This window comes from Euphorbia lathyris, chromosome 3 (genome assembly GCF_963576675.1).
Source record: "Euphorbia lathyris chromosome 3, ddEupLath1.1, whole genome shotgun sequence".
NCBI classification, from domain to species: Eukaryota; Viridiplantae; Streptophyta; class Magnoliopsida; order Malpighiales; family Euphorbiaceae; genus Euphorbia; species Euphorbia lathyris.
Window position 1 is genome coordinate 111,431,152 of NC_088912.1, and position 16,526 is coordinate 111,447,677.

Sequence of the window (16,526 nt, forward strand, 5' to 3'; positions counted from 1 at the left end):
CCTGCATAGTCACATTCTGCCTGTGCCCCCTTTCCCTACTTAACTCTAGCACAGTTGATGTTGAAATGAAGCCCTCCACAAAAATCACAAATGTCATTGAATGGTGGTTCGTTGTGGATCGAGGACACATTTATCTTGCCGAGCTGTTGGCAAGCTGTTCTACCTGGCTAGTCAATTTTGACACAACATCTTCATTTCCCGCTCTTTTTCCTTCACTTCTGGCGGAGTGCCAGTTAAAACTTGTGCTCACTACTCTCTCAATAAGGCCGTACAAGGCTTGAGGTTCCAGATCTTCGGGGTTTCCATTGGCAATGGATTCGATCTGTATCTTATAAATGTTGGTCACCCCATTGTAAAAGTTCTGCATCTGCATCCACATAGGGATGCCATGATTGGGTACTCTCCTTAGCAGTTCCTTGTACCTTTCCCATGCCTCAGCTAATGATTCATCTTCTTCTTGCACGAAATGGGAAACCTCGTTTCTGAGCTTAATGGCTTATCGTGGTGGAAAATATTTCATTAAGAACGCACTGTCCATTTCTTCCCAAGTGGTGATCGTTCCTGGTTGCAAGTTTTTCAACCAATTCTTTGCTTTATCTCTTAGGGTAAAAGGAAATAGCTTTAGTCTGATTATGTCATCAGAAACGCCCCTGTTTGATGTGAAAGTGTTGCACAGCGTGATAAATTCGAGGATATGCCCATTTGGATCTTCCGACTGATATCCATTGAACTGTACTGCTGCCTGCAACATTTGTATCATAGATGCTTTCACCTCGAACATGTTGTTTCCTTCGTTGGGCAACACGATGCATGATGAATGACCTTTTGTGGTTGGCCTTGAATAGTCTCCGATTCGCATGACAGGAGGGTTGTTATTCTCTCCCTCTTCTTCTTGGTTTGGTTAAACTGGTTGTTCGGGTGGTACCCTTCCAGCCATTCTTCTCTCTCTTTGTCGTTCTCTTTGTCGTGCACGTCGAGCTCCCGCTCTGTTTCGTCTACATGTTCTCTCTAATTCGAGATCTATAGGGAAAATAGGAGGTCCAGCTTTGCGCATAAACAATAAATATTCTTTCTGACAGCACTAATGAACAAACGGATTAAAAACACCTTGTTTCACAGAAAAGTTCGAATAAACTTTGTTGCTTTCAATCCCCGGCAACAGCGCCAAAAACTTGTTGTCCTCAGATGAGACTCTAGCAAGTGCACTAGATACAAGTAATAAAATGATAAGTCCAGTATCGTATCCACGGGGATTGAAGACCAAAGTTTACAAGAAATACTTTGTAGAACAGGGTGTGTGGTGTGTGTCAATTCTTTAATTTGAGAGGTGTTGTTCAAACATACGCAGGATCAAATATTTAGTTGATTTCAAAAGTACTTAATGATGGTAAAAGGGCAGAACATGTTAAGCACAGCGGAACAGATTACTTTCAGTCTCTAAACATCCTATTTATTCATGAATGACGTAAAGTGATGCCAAGGTCTCTGTTTTAATGCTCACTTAAGTCAACTCTCATGTGTTCATAAGATTCTAAGACGTACTGCAACCTTAAGCGTCCCTAAAGTTGGTTCTTTCTTGCATTATGATCGAAACAAAATTTGAAAGAGGAAAACCCTTGGTGAAACCTCCTAACATCTCTGTTTCGGGGCTGAATGCATGGCAAATAGTTCCGTGAAGATGAAAGCAGTGTCCTATCATGCATCTAACACTAACATACATGCATTTAGCAATAGAGTTAAGGATTTGTCAAGCACATCATAATATATCATCATTCATTCATAAATAAGATAAAAGAGGACTTACATAACCGGCCCTAACTGGCCAAACCCATTCAAAACGACTACTCACTCATAGTGTAGAGTGAATAGCCAAACTTAATTCCACAGACCTCCATTAATGGAGTCATCATCCTAAGAGAGCTTCGTCTCTCTCCCAAAAGTTCTAACTAAAACTGATTGTCTAAGATCACAAAAAGGTACCTTTTCCTTCCTCTGCTACAACCATATATCGGAAGAAAAACGAACCTTGCCACCAAATATTACAAAAAGATTGTTTTTCCTACAACTACCTAGCATTAGGGAATGATTAATATTAAGTTGACCCTCGAACACTCAAGGGGTGATCCATCTTATCATCATGTTGCTTTCCTGCTTTTCCTGCCTTTCCTGCAACTGCTGCCACGCCGCTCCTGTCACTTGTCCAATCGTTATCCATCATCGGGTACATAGCGGAAATCCGCTGGATCAAAGGGTGCTCAACTCCTTACGGTTTGTTGCAAAACAGGTTGTGGTGTAGCCCATTTTGACTTAATCAATACACATATGCATAAAACACTTATAAGTCCTTCTATTTAGGAATATTTCGCCTAAAATACACACAATTTGCTAATAAAACACTGTATAATTGCCGTCATATTCATGCCTAACAGGGGGCATTGGGGATAGTTGCCCTCATTAATATTTTTATGCCTCCAGGATTTCTCCCCATGGGGGCAAACAATACAACTAAAATAATTTTTATCCAAAAAATAATAAATATAACGACTACTTATATCAATCATATGAGCAGTTTTGGAAAGGTTGCTTGCAACGAATTTTTGTTTTCATTGCTATAGTAAGTGATGTACTTAGTTAATATATATAGAGTAAATAATTTATTCATCTGTAACTTTTTACCTGTTGGCCCAAAATAAAATAATTTTTATTTTTTATGTATATAAATGCTTAGGTTATGTTTTTAGGATATAGTTTATATTTTCTAGAAATAATACACGTATAAGCTAAGCTTCAACCCGTGGGAAAATCCGGCACCACGCGGGGCGTGTCCTCAATACGCAGCGCGTAAACAAGGCGTCCGGAGAAATCAACGTCAAAACGCAAACACGCAGCGCGTCCTTCACAATACGCGGGACGTAATTTCTCATGCGGGACGTATTTTCCAATACGCCGTGCGTAAGACGCATTCGCGGAGCATGCCAAGATCAGAGGCTTGAAGACGCGGGGCGTATCCACAAGACGCGGGGCGTATCTACAAGACGCGGGGCGTAATCCTTCACGCGGGACGCGACACCAGAGACGCCACACGTGAAAACCATCAATGAAATGCACTAGGCCTAATGTCCGCCAACACGCAGGGCGTAGCAGAGCATACGCGGGGCGTGTCGTCTCACCCAGAAGCAGTCAACGGCAGTTTGAGGAGGTTAAGTTAGTTAATTAGAGTTAGTTGGGTTTGGTTAAGTTAGTTGGTGACTATTTACCAAAATACCACTGATTATTTACCAAAATGCCACTCTAAAAAACTATAAATAGACCCCCTCCCCTTCCTTATTTTTCACACTCAACACAAACAAAAACCCCTCTCTAAAGGTCCCTTTCAATGCTCTCCCTTTTCTAGTTCTAAGTTTTAAGTTCTTAGCTTCTAGTTCTTCAAGTTCTTCAAGTTCTTCAAGTTTTTTTCTTTTCGTTCTTCGCTTTTTCTTAGCTTTGATCCCTTTTTTAAGCTCTTTTTAGCTCCAATTCAAGTTCCAATAGTCTTTCTTTCAAGTTTCTCGATTCAATTTAGCATTCCTAAGCTGTTACTCTGCTCGATTTTCAATTAGAATTTCATTTCCAAATCAATTTTCCAGATTCGTCCAATCGTTTTCAAAGCCAAATTCCGTCCATTTAAAATCATTTTTTGCTTTCAATCTCTTCAACAAAGTTGTTCCAGACGTCCTGAAGTTCGATCTAGTATATTTATTTTCCCAATTCCGAGTCCAGAAACTCTATTTACAAATTAATCTTTGCACACCAAATTCTTTTAGCTATTCTGCCCAGATTCTTCCAGATTCGTCCAGTCATTTTCAACTCTCAATTACGTCCATTTAAAGTCCGTTCTAGCTTCCGGTCCCTTATACAAAGTTGTTCCTGACATTCTGAAGTTCAATTTACACTACTTACAAGCCCAATTCCACATTCTTAAGCATCCAAACGAACCTCCCGAAGTTAAGGTCTAAATCTGCCCCATTTGCCTACCAACGTTTTGCCATTGCACCAAGCACATACCGTACGGGCCCGACCGATTACAGCTCTCCAAGGACCCCACGCCGACGCCAAAATTCAAAATCAATCCGAGATAGCTATTGTGGCTCCGAGTTTGTTGTTGAATTCCAATTTTTATTTTAATTGCATTTCAATTCCTCGTATTTGATTTGTTTTTCCAATTCAATTGAATTAGCTATATGTTTAGTATAGAAGTACTTCAATTGTAATTCATTTCCAATTTCATGTTCCAAACACTTATTGAATCAATAAAATACCGATTTTTCACCAAATCTTGTGTCAATTTCGCACTTTAAATTCTTTTATTTTCTCGTTTTCAATTTACTCGCATTAGCTTAAATAAAAACAATTTATCTCGCAAAGTTTCTATAACGGCGCGAGAGACCCAAGAGGGACTTTTTCAATCCTTGCGTCCCTCGCCAATCGCTTCGTTTAAGATTTCAAGTTTTGGCGCGCAATTCCATAAACTTAACCGTCTTTAATATTTTGAGAAATAATTTCTCTGGCACGCCCGCACCCTAACCACACGTGACAAGGTTGAAATTAGCATATTCGCAAAATAACGCTAACAATTTTTGGCACGCCCAGTGGGACCTTTGTTTTTTTTAGCTTAGCCAAAAATTTTAAAAGCCCGTTTCTTTTCGTACCACGTATATATTTTTATTCAGTTCTTAAACCAATTGTTTTTCATGCTATGTTATTATTCCATTAATAAGTATTCATTTATTTTCTTGTCCTTTCTTGTTTAAACTCGATCATTAACTTTTTTCATCATTTTCACCCATAAATACTCACGGAGAATGCCTCCTAGGAAGAACACCGGAATAGATCTGATTCCATCGGAATCCGAAGAGAGTCAAAATCAGAACCGAGATCATGACAATGAGCCCGGAATGCCTGAAGGCTTTGTAGCCGAGACCGTGAATAATAGAGGAAGTGCAAGCCAACAACCACCTCAAGGCCCACCCATATTCGACATAACACCACTATTAGCGAGTATGGAGAAGCAAATCAGCCAATTCCTACATGGATTTTCACAAACCATGAAAGAGAATCATGAGGTTATATGCAACGCAATGCAAGCTATCAATGAGACCCTGTTCAAAACTAGCAATGAGGCGGTAAACAATTCCAATAAGGTTCCGGCTCTCGAGGAGAGGATTGTCGATTTAACCGGAGAAATCGACAAAATCCCAGAAAAATGTGCCGAGCTGTTCTCACAAAAGTCAACATCTTAAGGACCGACAGGCAACGGAAAAGGAACGCCGATCTCAGGCGCTGGCGAAAGGTACATCCCGCCACCAGTCCGAGAGGAGAGTCTCAGGTTTAATGAACGCGGCGATAGGATCAGCCCAGAACCTGTTCAGGTCCCACCACCTCAACAGCATTTTAGGTCTCATATCGGGCCTAGTAACCATGCCGAATACTATGAGGAAAACCATACTCGTAATATGGGGGGCATTGGGAGAGGAACCAGCTTTCACCCACAACGGACGATGCACACACGCATGGAGCCCGCCAACAACTTGGGAGAAGTCCAACGCATAAGAAACATCGTCCAAGAGATTTATGGGCCAGCCGTAAGAGAGGTGTACCGACCCGAGTTCCAAAAACCGTATCCACCGCAGTACGATCAACTATATCCCTTACCTCACAACTTTAGAGTCCCTGATTTCACCTTGTTTTCAGGAGAGGAAGGGCAATCCACCATAGAGCATGTGGCACGCTTCACCTTTCAATGCAGTGGTTTGAGCATGGCTATGAACTTCGACATGTTGCGCTTACGCCTATTCTCAGGATCATTAACAGGACCAGCGTTCTCTTGGTACACCACTTTGCCATCCGGGTCCATTCATGGATGGGAACAAATGGAAAGGCTTTTCCATAACCAATTCTATCGAACGGAGCCCGAGGTCTGTGTGGCAGAACTTTCCCATATAGTGCAGCGACATGGGGAACCGGTTGAAAATTTCATTAATAGATTTAAGAAGATGCGACATCGATGTCGAATCAACATTCCCGAAGTCGAGTTTCTAAAAATTGCTCAACGAGGCTTGGAATTCGAAAACCGAAAGAAATTCCAAGGGATCGACTTCCATGATTATTACGAGTTGGTAGCTAAAGTATCTGAGTACGAAGAGTTGATGAAGGAGGATCATTGGCGGAAAAAGAGCACTATGGGGAGCTATCAAGAAAATATGCAAACACATGAGGTAGCTATTACCGATTTAGCAAACACCGGATCTCGGACGTGCCCCAGTTTGTTAAAGAACCCTAAGACACCAGACGTAGTCAAAAGGAGTCCAACCACTCAGTACACTTTCGACGTCTCAAAGACGGAAGAAATCTTCGATTATTTGTTGAAGGAAAAGTTCATCACACTACCACCTAGACATGTGATTCCAGCTAAAGAAGAAATACGTGGACGAGACTATTGCAAGTATCACGACAACTGGAGCCATAATACTCAAACTTGTTTTAGTTTTAGAAATGCCGTGCAGGATAGGATAAACCGCGGGATACTCAAATTCCCGGAAAAGAAGGAAAGCATGTTGATCGATGATGATCCATTCCCGGTAGCCAACCTGATCAATGCCACTTCACTAGTGTGGGGGGCAAGGGAAAAGAGTGTTCCAACACAAGGACCCGGCGAGTTTGGGTACCAAAGGCGATATCATCAACATCTAAGTCGAAGGAGAGTTCGAAGGGCTCAAAGAAGAAGGATACGCAACAACAACGACCACGTTTTGTGAAGCCTCCAAAGACATCACCCATCGACCAATGGCAGATAATCAACCATAAGAAGTTCCCAAGACCTCTCTCAAAAAATGCGAAAAGAAAAGAAAGAAAAAGAGAGGCAAAGAAAAGAAATAGTCAAAGGGAATCATCCAACATTAACTCTAATAATGCGAAAGAAAAAGGGAAAAACCAAGAAAAGAGCATCCAAATCCGTGTGGGGGATTTCATCATCCAGACAGATTGTGCAACCACCTCTTTGACCTTACCTTCAAATTTTAGAGGTGAAGGCACTAAGAAGGAAGCCCCTAAGCTCGAGCACAAAGAGCGAGAAGATCCAACAACGAAGGCGTCCGTCGAAGACGCCATGAGGAGGGTTTACTTTAACAAGCCCACTCCAAGGATGACTCGCCTCAATAAACCTTTATACGTTAAGGCTCATATAGATGCCAAAACAATATCCAGAGTGCTCATCGACAATGGATCAGCTGTTAACATCATACCAATGAAGACGGTCTTGGCCCTAGGCAAATCGGAGCAAGACATAATCCCATCAGAGGCATCCGTTTCAGCCTTCACGGGAGAAATCACGAAGACATACGGTGTCCTACCTTTGGAGCTCACCATTGGCTCTCACACCACCACGGTTGCTTTCTTCGTAGTAAATTCAACTGCAAGCTATCAAGCGCTTTTAGGAAGAGATTGGATTCACTCCAACTCATGCATCCCATCATCTTTGCACCAACTCCTTCTATTTTGGAAAGGAGAGGACGTGGAAGTTGTCCGGGCAAACGAGAAACCATTCAAAACCTACTCGAACGGAGTCGAAGCCTCCAGGAGATTGATGCAATTGGTATAACAAAATAAAACAAAAAAATAAAAGGATTTTTCACTAAAAAAAAAAAAAAAAAAAAAATCAAAAAAATCCTAAATACATTCTTTTGTGTACAAATTTTCAATTCTAGTCAATTTATACACAAAAGAGGGGGGCAATTGTTGGCCCAAAATAAAATAATTTTTATTTTTTATGTATATAAATGCTTAGGTTATGTTTTTAGGATATAGTTTATATTTTCTAGAAATAATACACGTATAAGCTAAGCTTCAACCCATGGGAAAATTCGGCACCACGCGGGGCGTGTCCTCAATACGCAGCGCGTAAACAAGGCGTCCGGAGAAATCAACGTCAAAACGCAAACACGCAGCGCGTCCTTCACAATACGCGGGGCATAATTTCTCACGCGGGACGTATTTTCCAATACGCTGTGCGTAAGACGCATTCGTGGAGCATGCCAAGATCAGAGGCTTGAAGACGCGGGGCGTATCTACAAGACGCGGGGCGTAATCCTTCACGCGGGACGCGACACCAGAGACGCCACACGTGAAAACCATCAATGAAACGCACTAGGCCTAATGTCCGCCAACACGCAGGGCGTAGCAGAGCATACGCGGGGCGTGTCATCTCACCCAGAAGCAGTCAACGGCAGTTTGAGGAGGTTAAGTTAGTTAATTAGAGTTAGTTGGGTTTGGTTAAGTTAGTTGGTGACTATTTACCAAAATACCACTGATTATTTACCAAAATACCACTAATTATTTACCAAAATGCCACTCTAAAAAACTATAAATAGACCCCCTCCCCTTCCTTATTTTTCACACTCAACACAAACACAAACCCCTCTCTAAAGGTCCCTTTCAATGCTCTCTCTTTTCTAGTTCTAAGTTTTAAGTTCTTAGCTTCTAGTTCTTCAAGTTCTTCAAGTTCTTCAAGTTTTTTTCTTTTCGTTCTTCGCTTTTTCTTAGCTTTGATCCCTTTTTTAAGATCTTTTTAGCTCCAATTCAAGTTCCAATAGTCTTTCTTTCAAGTTTCTCGATTCAATTTAGCATTCCTAAGCTGTTACTCTGCTCGATTTTCAATTAGAATTTCATTTCCAAATCAATTTTCCAGATTCGTCCAATCGTTTTCAAAGCCAAATTCCGTCCATTTAAAATCATTTTTTGCTTTCAATCTCTTCAACAAAGTTGTTCCAGACGTCCTGAAGTTCGATCTAGTATATTTATTTTCCCAATTCCGAGTCCAGAAACTCTATTTACAAATTAATCTTTGCACACCAAATTCTTTTAGCTATTCTGCCCAGATTCTTCCAGATTCGTCCAGTCATTTTCAACTCTCAATTACGTCCATTTAAAGTCCGTTCTAGCTTCCGGTCCCTTATACAAAGTTGTTCCTGACATTCTGAAGTTCAATTTACACTACTTACAAGCCCAATTACACATTCTTAAGAATCCAAACGAACCTCCCGAAGTTAAGGTCTAAATCTGCCCCATTTGCCTACCAACGTTTTGCCATTGCACCAAGCACATACCGTACGGGCCCGACCGATTACAGCTCTCCAAGGACCTCACGCTGACGCCAAAATTCAACATCAATCCGAGATAGCTATTGTGGCTCCGAGTTTGTTATTGAATTCCAATTTTTATTTTAATTGCATTTCAATTCCTCGTATTTGATTTGTTTTTCCAATTCAATTGAATTAGCTATATGTTTAATATAGAAGTACTTCAATTGTAATTCATTTCCAATTTCATGTTCCAAACACTTATTCAATCAATAAAATACCGACTTTTCACCAAATCTTGTGTCAATTTCGCACTTTAAATTCTTTTATTTTCTCGTCTTCAATTTACTCGCATTAGCTTAAATAAAAACAATTTATCTCGCAAAGTTTCTATAACGGCGCGAGAGACCCAAGAGGGACTTTTTCAATCCTTGCGTCCCTCGCCAATCGCTTCGTTTAAGATTTCAAGTTTTGACGCGCAATTCCATAAACTTAACTGTCTTTAATATTTTGAGAAATAATTTCTCTGGCACGCCCGCACCCTAACCAAACGTGACAAGGTTGAAATTAGCATATTCGCAAAATAACGCTAACATTACCTAACACACTTTTTAGTCCTGTATTTTGAAGAACACGTTATAATGTCTCTATGTCTCTGTCTTATTTCAATATTACTCATTTGGTCATTTTGCTTATTTTTTTATAATTTTAATCCATATATCTTAGCTTTCAAGAGCGTCATAGTACATACAAAACGACCAATATTCAAATGGTCATAACTTATTCCTTTGACCTCCGAATTGATCCCGAAAAAGTGCGATAGGCTCAAAGTGAAATGTAGTTAACTTTAAGCTATAAGATTGAGAGAAATGATTTTTGGTTTCAATCATTAATCCTGTTCGGAGCGACGCGAGGCCCACCTCCGAGAAAACGCATCCTCCGCTATCTTAATTCAACATCGTTGCATGGTATTCTGCTTCAGAAATGAAAAACGCATGATGTTGTTGGTTTTAACTGATGGTGAGTAGGGTGGATACCTTGATGATCGAAAATCGACATCAGGGTTTGTTCTTTTCATTGGACCGAACTTGGTCTCTTAGCGTTCCCACAAATAATATACAGTTTCACGGTCCTTAACTAAGGCTGAATATCAAGCACTCGCATGTTTTACCTCTAAAGTCTTATGGTTAAAAATGTTAATGAATAAAATTGGGTTCAGTTTGACAAAACTTCTTGTGTTATGGTTTGACAATCGAGGGACCGTTTATCTCACTGCCAATCCCATCTTCCATGATCTCTCTAAACACTTAGAGATTGATTTTCACTTTTGTACAGGACAAAGTAGCTTGCAAGGAAATTCGTGTTTGCTATATATCAACACTTAATCAAGCTACATACATCTTGACCAAGCCATTATCCAAGGCTTCATTTCAGTAGTTGCGCAAAAAATTAACAGTTACACCACTACGCCAAAACCCATTTCAGATGACGGTTAAAAACCATCGTCCCGCGAGATATAAATCTGTCACGGGACTCGCTGCCGTCTATTGCACCTTCAGACGACGGTCAGGTTCTGTCATGTTTCGTCATCACACATGACATTAGCCTATTTTCTTACTGTCATCTTACCCTTGTTACGATGCAACTTATTTATTACTGCTGTCACCTTTAATGTCATCACATGACATTCTAATAATTAAAACTGTCAGATTAATGTGTGGGAAATGGGCATATTGAATTTGAGATGACAGTTCGTATAATAATTTCTGCCGTTATAGCGTATTTAGATGGCATAGGTCTTAATCAATCATGTCAAAGGATTTTTTTTCAGATGAAAGATACGTTTATTTTAATGTCTTTTTATTGTTGTTTAGATGACATTTTTAAAAATTAAAATGTCACTTTTTACCTTCTTCTTCGTTTGAATTTCTGGTTTTTACCTGAATACTGAAACATACTAAAATATGAACACGAAATTCTGTGTATCAGTGGTTTTAATTTTATTGGAAACCAATACTCATAATATGTTTACATTTGTGCACATACATTTCTGAATTAAAACACAAAAAAATAACCAATATCTTGAATAACGTCAATCCATACCTTGGAGTAATAATTAGGCCTATAATCCCAAAGGTCTTGGTATCTGCAAAAGCCAAAGCAGATCATTAATATTACACACGACCCTAAACTCAGTAATTACAGACCCTTCCCCTTTCATGGCCTTTCACTTACCACAATCATATCACTATAAATAGATGCATCATACGAAAGGCAACACTCATCCCCCCTTTTGTAATATAACATAGAGCTTTGCTATTCAGTTCGTATGTATATACAAGTAGACTAAACTGACCATTTTACAATGCTCCTTCCACTTGGGTTGTACTCGTTGTACAATGAACTTGGTAATGAGGGTTATGATGCTGTCACCACAAGGGACTCTATTTGTGCTGAATATGAGGGTGTCCAAATCTCCTAAACTATATTGACTAAGTGAAAGGAGAATCGAAAGGCAATGTGAGCTCCAAATGTGGTTCTCATTCCAATTCCAAATTTCCTTTCTCTAGTCAAAATAGTTAAGGAGCTTTGGACCATCAATTACAGCCGAAAGGTAACACTCATCCCCCTCTTTTGTAATATAACATAGAGATTTGCTATTCAGTTCGTATGTATGTGCAAGTAGACTAAACTAACCCTTTTACAATGCTCCTTCCACTTGGGTTGTACTCGTTGTACAATGAACTTGGTAATGAGGTTTATGATGCTTTCACCATAAGGGACTCTGTTTCTGCTGAATGCATCATAAACCTATCACTATGTTGAATGTTGTTGTTACGATATCAAACCGAGTGAAAAGGAACATAGTAAGAGTATGGACAATGCACAACTTGTTATTCAGTTCGTATGTATATGTATATTCTATCTAATCAAAATATATCTTATCATTTGCAAACCATATTGGTACATGCAATTAGCCTAAATTTACCCTTTAATACATGCTCCATACATGCTCAATGACCCTTTTACAATGTTCTTTTAATACTTGATGGATGATTAAGGTATATTGTAAACGAATTGCATTCAGAATCCTTACTTATCAGCATAACTCATATTCAAATAAAAAGGAGTCAGTTGAGTTCATAACATTTTCAGCTTTAAGAGTATGCCTAACATGCTATAACAAGTAGACAACTTATTCAAGTAGACATATGTATATTCAAGTGAACATGCTATAACAAGTAAACAACTTATTTGTGCATGTCTATTCCTTACTTATTCAAGACAACTTATTCCTTACTTATCAGCATAGCTCATGTTCAAATAAAAAGGAGTATGGTGATGAAGTGTATGATATGACTATGCTTCACAAACCATATGTTGTAGGCATGAACATTATTTCACTCAATGAACATTCATAGCATAAGAGTATGGCCAATCACAACAACATCATACATGTAACTAATCAGCTACATGCCCAAATGAACATTCGTACACATACTCAATCAGTCTAGCTTCCTAAATAGAACATCAAACATAAACATGTTTCATACACATACTCAATCACTTCTAGCAGTATAACTTATAGATGTAAGAGTATTGCCAATCCCAATGAATATTCAAAGCTTTAGAGTATGCCTGCCACATGCTTAATGATCATTCATACATAAACTCTATGAGTCATAGCTTCCTAAACAGTTATATCTAATCAATCAGTTCATACCAATCATTTCATTATCACGCACAACATCATACATGTATTTAATCGTTCAGTTTAAAGCCACATAACAATATATATATTAAATCAGGCTAGTTTCCTAAATCAATGAGTTCTAGGTTCCTAAATAGTACATCAAACATACTCAATCACTTCTAAAGGCATGACCAATCAGTTCAAATATTATGTTCAAATAAAAAGGAATCAAATGAGTTCATACCATCTTCAACATCAGGCACGGTATTGCCCTAGGTTAAAAAAGATAAAGACCCAAGCTTTTCAGCAGTGAATCTGAATACAATAAAATCAGTGTAGCTAAGCGAGAGATCTAAACCTTTCAACGATAGGTCTAAAAATCACTAGATCCTTATTCCAGCTGCTGAAATCGACATACATAAAAGTAAATCGGATGAGGAAAAGATAGAGTAAGGAGGAATGAAACTCTAATACATATAGGAACGAAAAAAATATGGCTTACCAGTACCGTGTTTCAAGCTCACTCCTAGTGATTGCATGTTGAAATCAACCGTGGAGATAGAGAGGGATGAGAAGGATGAAGCTTGCGTAACCTAAACTGGGGTTTGGGATTAGAAAGAGGGTTTATATATGAGTTGAAATTTCAGTCAAATGATAGAGCGCCTAAAATTTGGTATATGGCCGCGTAAGTGAAATTTCATTTGCCGCTTTTTTGTTTTCGGCATACAATGACATTCATTTATTAAAGGTGTCATTTGTTGAGCGCATCAAATTTAACAAAAACGCGCGTTTTCTTTGGATGACAGTAGTGTGTAATCGTAACGTCATATGATAATCGAGCGCGTTTTTTTATTACGCATTCATATGACATAATATTAAAATACTATCACGAAAAAAATATTCATACGACACGAAAACAAAAATCTATCATGTACATTGTGTCATGTGAAAGGGAAAATGGCATAGTGCACCACTGTTAATTTGAAAGGGAGTGATCAGGTTAATATTGTAATTACTCATTTAGTTAAGATAAGCTTTGATTTAGTCATCTGAATTACAAATAGTTTGTTGTAACCTCTAGATCTTGTATAACTTATTTAAAGCTGATTATAATCAATACAAAGTCAATTAAGAGTCCCAATTTTTATATTACTCAGTACAATTATATTGTGATAATCAATCAACGATACACTTGATCGAGAATCCAATGTTCCAAGTGAGAACAAAACCAGTGAAGATATTAGATGCAATACATGAAGACTGAAGATCAAGTTGCTGACATATTTACTAAAGGACTTGGCGGTACCAAAATTCAAGAGATCAGCAAACAACTTGTTATGTATGATTGAGAGACCAAATAAGGTCGATGCACCTAAGTAAAAAGAACCAGAAATTTGAACGCCTTTTTAATATCGAGATTGTTCCAAAATATGTGTAGTTTATTTTATATTGACTCACCTACTTAATTTATGGTTCAAAATCAATAAAGATTAATATAAATATGTTATTTTATTTTATGGATGAACCAAGCAAAAATTAATAAACACATAAAATGACTGAAGAGTCCACAAATAATAAAATGTGAGTTTGTGACATGTAAGTCAAATAATATTATATCAAATAATGATTATATCAGATATTAATAAAATTAAAATGTGTTTTATTTAAATTAGTCTTCTATATTCAACATTTTTCCAACTTATTTTTCTTCAATATTTCAAGTTAATTTTAAACAAGTTGTTAACTTATTGCTAAATTATATCACATATTTTCAAACCAATAAATAAAATTAAAAACTAAGTTATATATATTCTAAGTTATATATATGGATGATATGTAAAATGTATATTCGATTTATATCCATATAAAAAAACTGAAAGATATAAAATTTATGAAAACCATTCCTAATCTGAAATTCATTAACAAATATGGAATATGACTGAAATTCATTTATACAAGATTTTAAATATTCTATTAATGGAATAAAATATATACATGCACCACATATTTTATACACCATAAATAATAATACTTTGTTTCCAGTCTTAGAGAGAATTATGGAAATAATAAGGATTGGGAAAAATGGATAACTTGCAGTTTTATTGATGCTTGCATATGTTTAGCCCAAGAATTTGTTATTGAGAAAATATTTCAATCCGATCTATATCCATCAAGAATTTGATGGACATAGATCCGATTGAAATGAAATTGAGTTTCATAATACTATGAAAAACACCACTTCCTCCATCAGGTCAATATAAATGACCTCCTCCAACAAATCGGGTCAATATAATCTCAAATTCATTTAACAAATATGGAATATCAATGAAATTCATTTATACGAGATTTTGAATATTCTATTAATGGAATAAAATATATACATGCACCATAAATATGAATACTTTGTTTCTAGTCTTAGAGAGAATTATGGAAATAATAAGGATTAGCAAAAATGGATCACTTGTAGTTTTATTGATGCTTGCATCTGTTTAGTCCAATAATTTGTTATTGAGAAAACATTTCAATCAGGGTCTATATCATTGTGTTCCTCTATTAAGCATAAATGAAATGGATTTAGTAGTACCGAAAAGGCCAATTCATAAAATGCTTAAAATAGTACAAAGGACTGTTATCTCCCACTCCATCAAATCCAACTCCCACACTTCTCCTTCATGATTTATTTATGATACCACTAAATTTCATCCCTGGCAGTTGGTGCTTCCATTTTATTGAACACAAAAACATTGCATATCCAAACTTTTTTGTATTTCATTGCAGGTTAAAAGAGTTATAACAACTTTTTTTTTTACCTATGTTTGTTGTATTGTTTTTTTTCTTGAAGTGAACATATTTTTTTTTCTATTAATGAAAAAAAAAACAAATGTTTGAAAAAAAAAAATATATATATATATATATAGTGAAAAAATAAAAAATTAAAGAAATAATAAAATAAGCAATATTGGATCAAATTATCATAACAATTTTATAATAAATAATACATATATTATATATTAGGAATGTTTTGTTAAGTTCTTTTCCTCCTCTTATTTTTATTTTGTACACATAAAGAAAGTAAAATACACATGGTATGATCCATATAGAGAAATAGTGAAAAAAAAGAAAGATATAAACAAGTACATCTGTTAAATGAAATAAGAATCTTTAGATAGCATTATAAAAGAAAAGAAGACCCTTATTCTGTGAGAAGAAATAGACAGACAACCCCAATGATAATGATGAGGAAAACCTTCTTCTACAACTTTTTTCCAACAAAGGCAGAAGAGGAAGCAGAGCATGAGGTGGGGAGGAGCCTAGTAGAAATAAGAGACTGGAACCAAAGTGGGTTCGACAGGACAAACCCAGACCCATGGGAGATAAGGCGGGTTATAACCAGAAACGAAGTGGTTACTAGTGAGATAACTCTGTCTGAGGAAGAAATGCTTCAATATGTACTTAAGTCATGGAAACTTGACTCTGCAAAGCATGTTTTTAGAGGTAATAAGTGCCTTGTGGTTTTGGTTGATTACACTGAAGATAGAAGGCCTAAAACTTTTCAAAATTGTTATGTTAAGGTTTCAGGGAATACTTATCTTGTTGGTTTGATGGATGTTTTTCTTACTAGGTGTGTTAAACCTGGTGATGAGATTGCCTTGTTTTGGGATATGAGACCTACTTCTTTTGGCTTTTGTTTTAAATTAGGCTGTCACTCCAAATAGTGC

General features: G+C 37.3%; 1 non-coding gene across 1 annotated transcript; it reads left to right on the forward strand.

Moving 5' to 3' along the window:
• The first annotated feature begins 383 nt into the window (after positions 1-383).
• Positions 384-490, forward strand: LOC136225164 (small nucleolar RNA R71). Its single transcript, XR_010686895.1, has one exon. It is a non-coding gene; the product is annotated as a small nucleolar RNA R71 (small nucleolar RNA).
• The last annotated feature ends 16,036 nt before the right edge of the window (positions 491-16,526 follow it).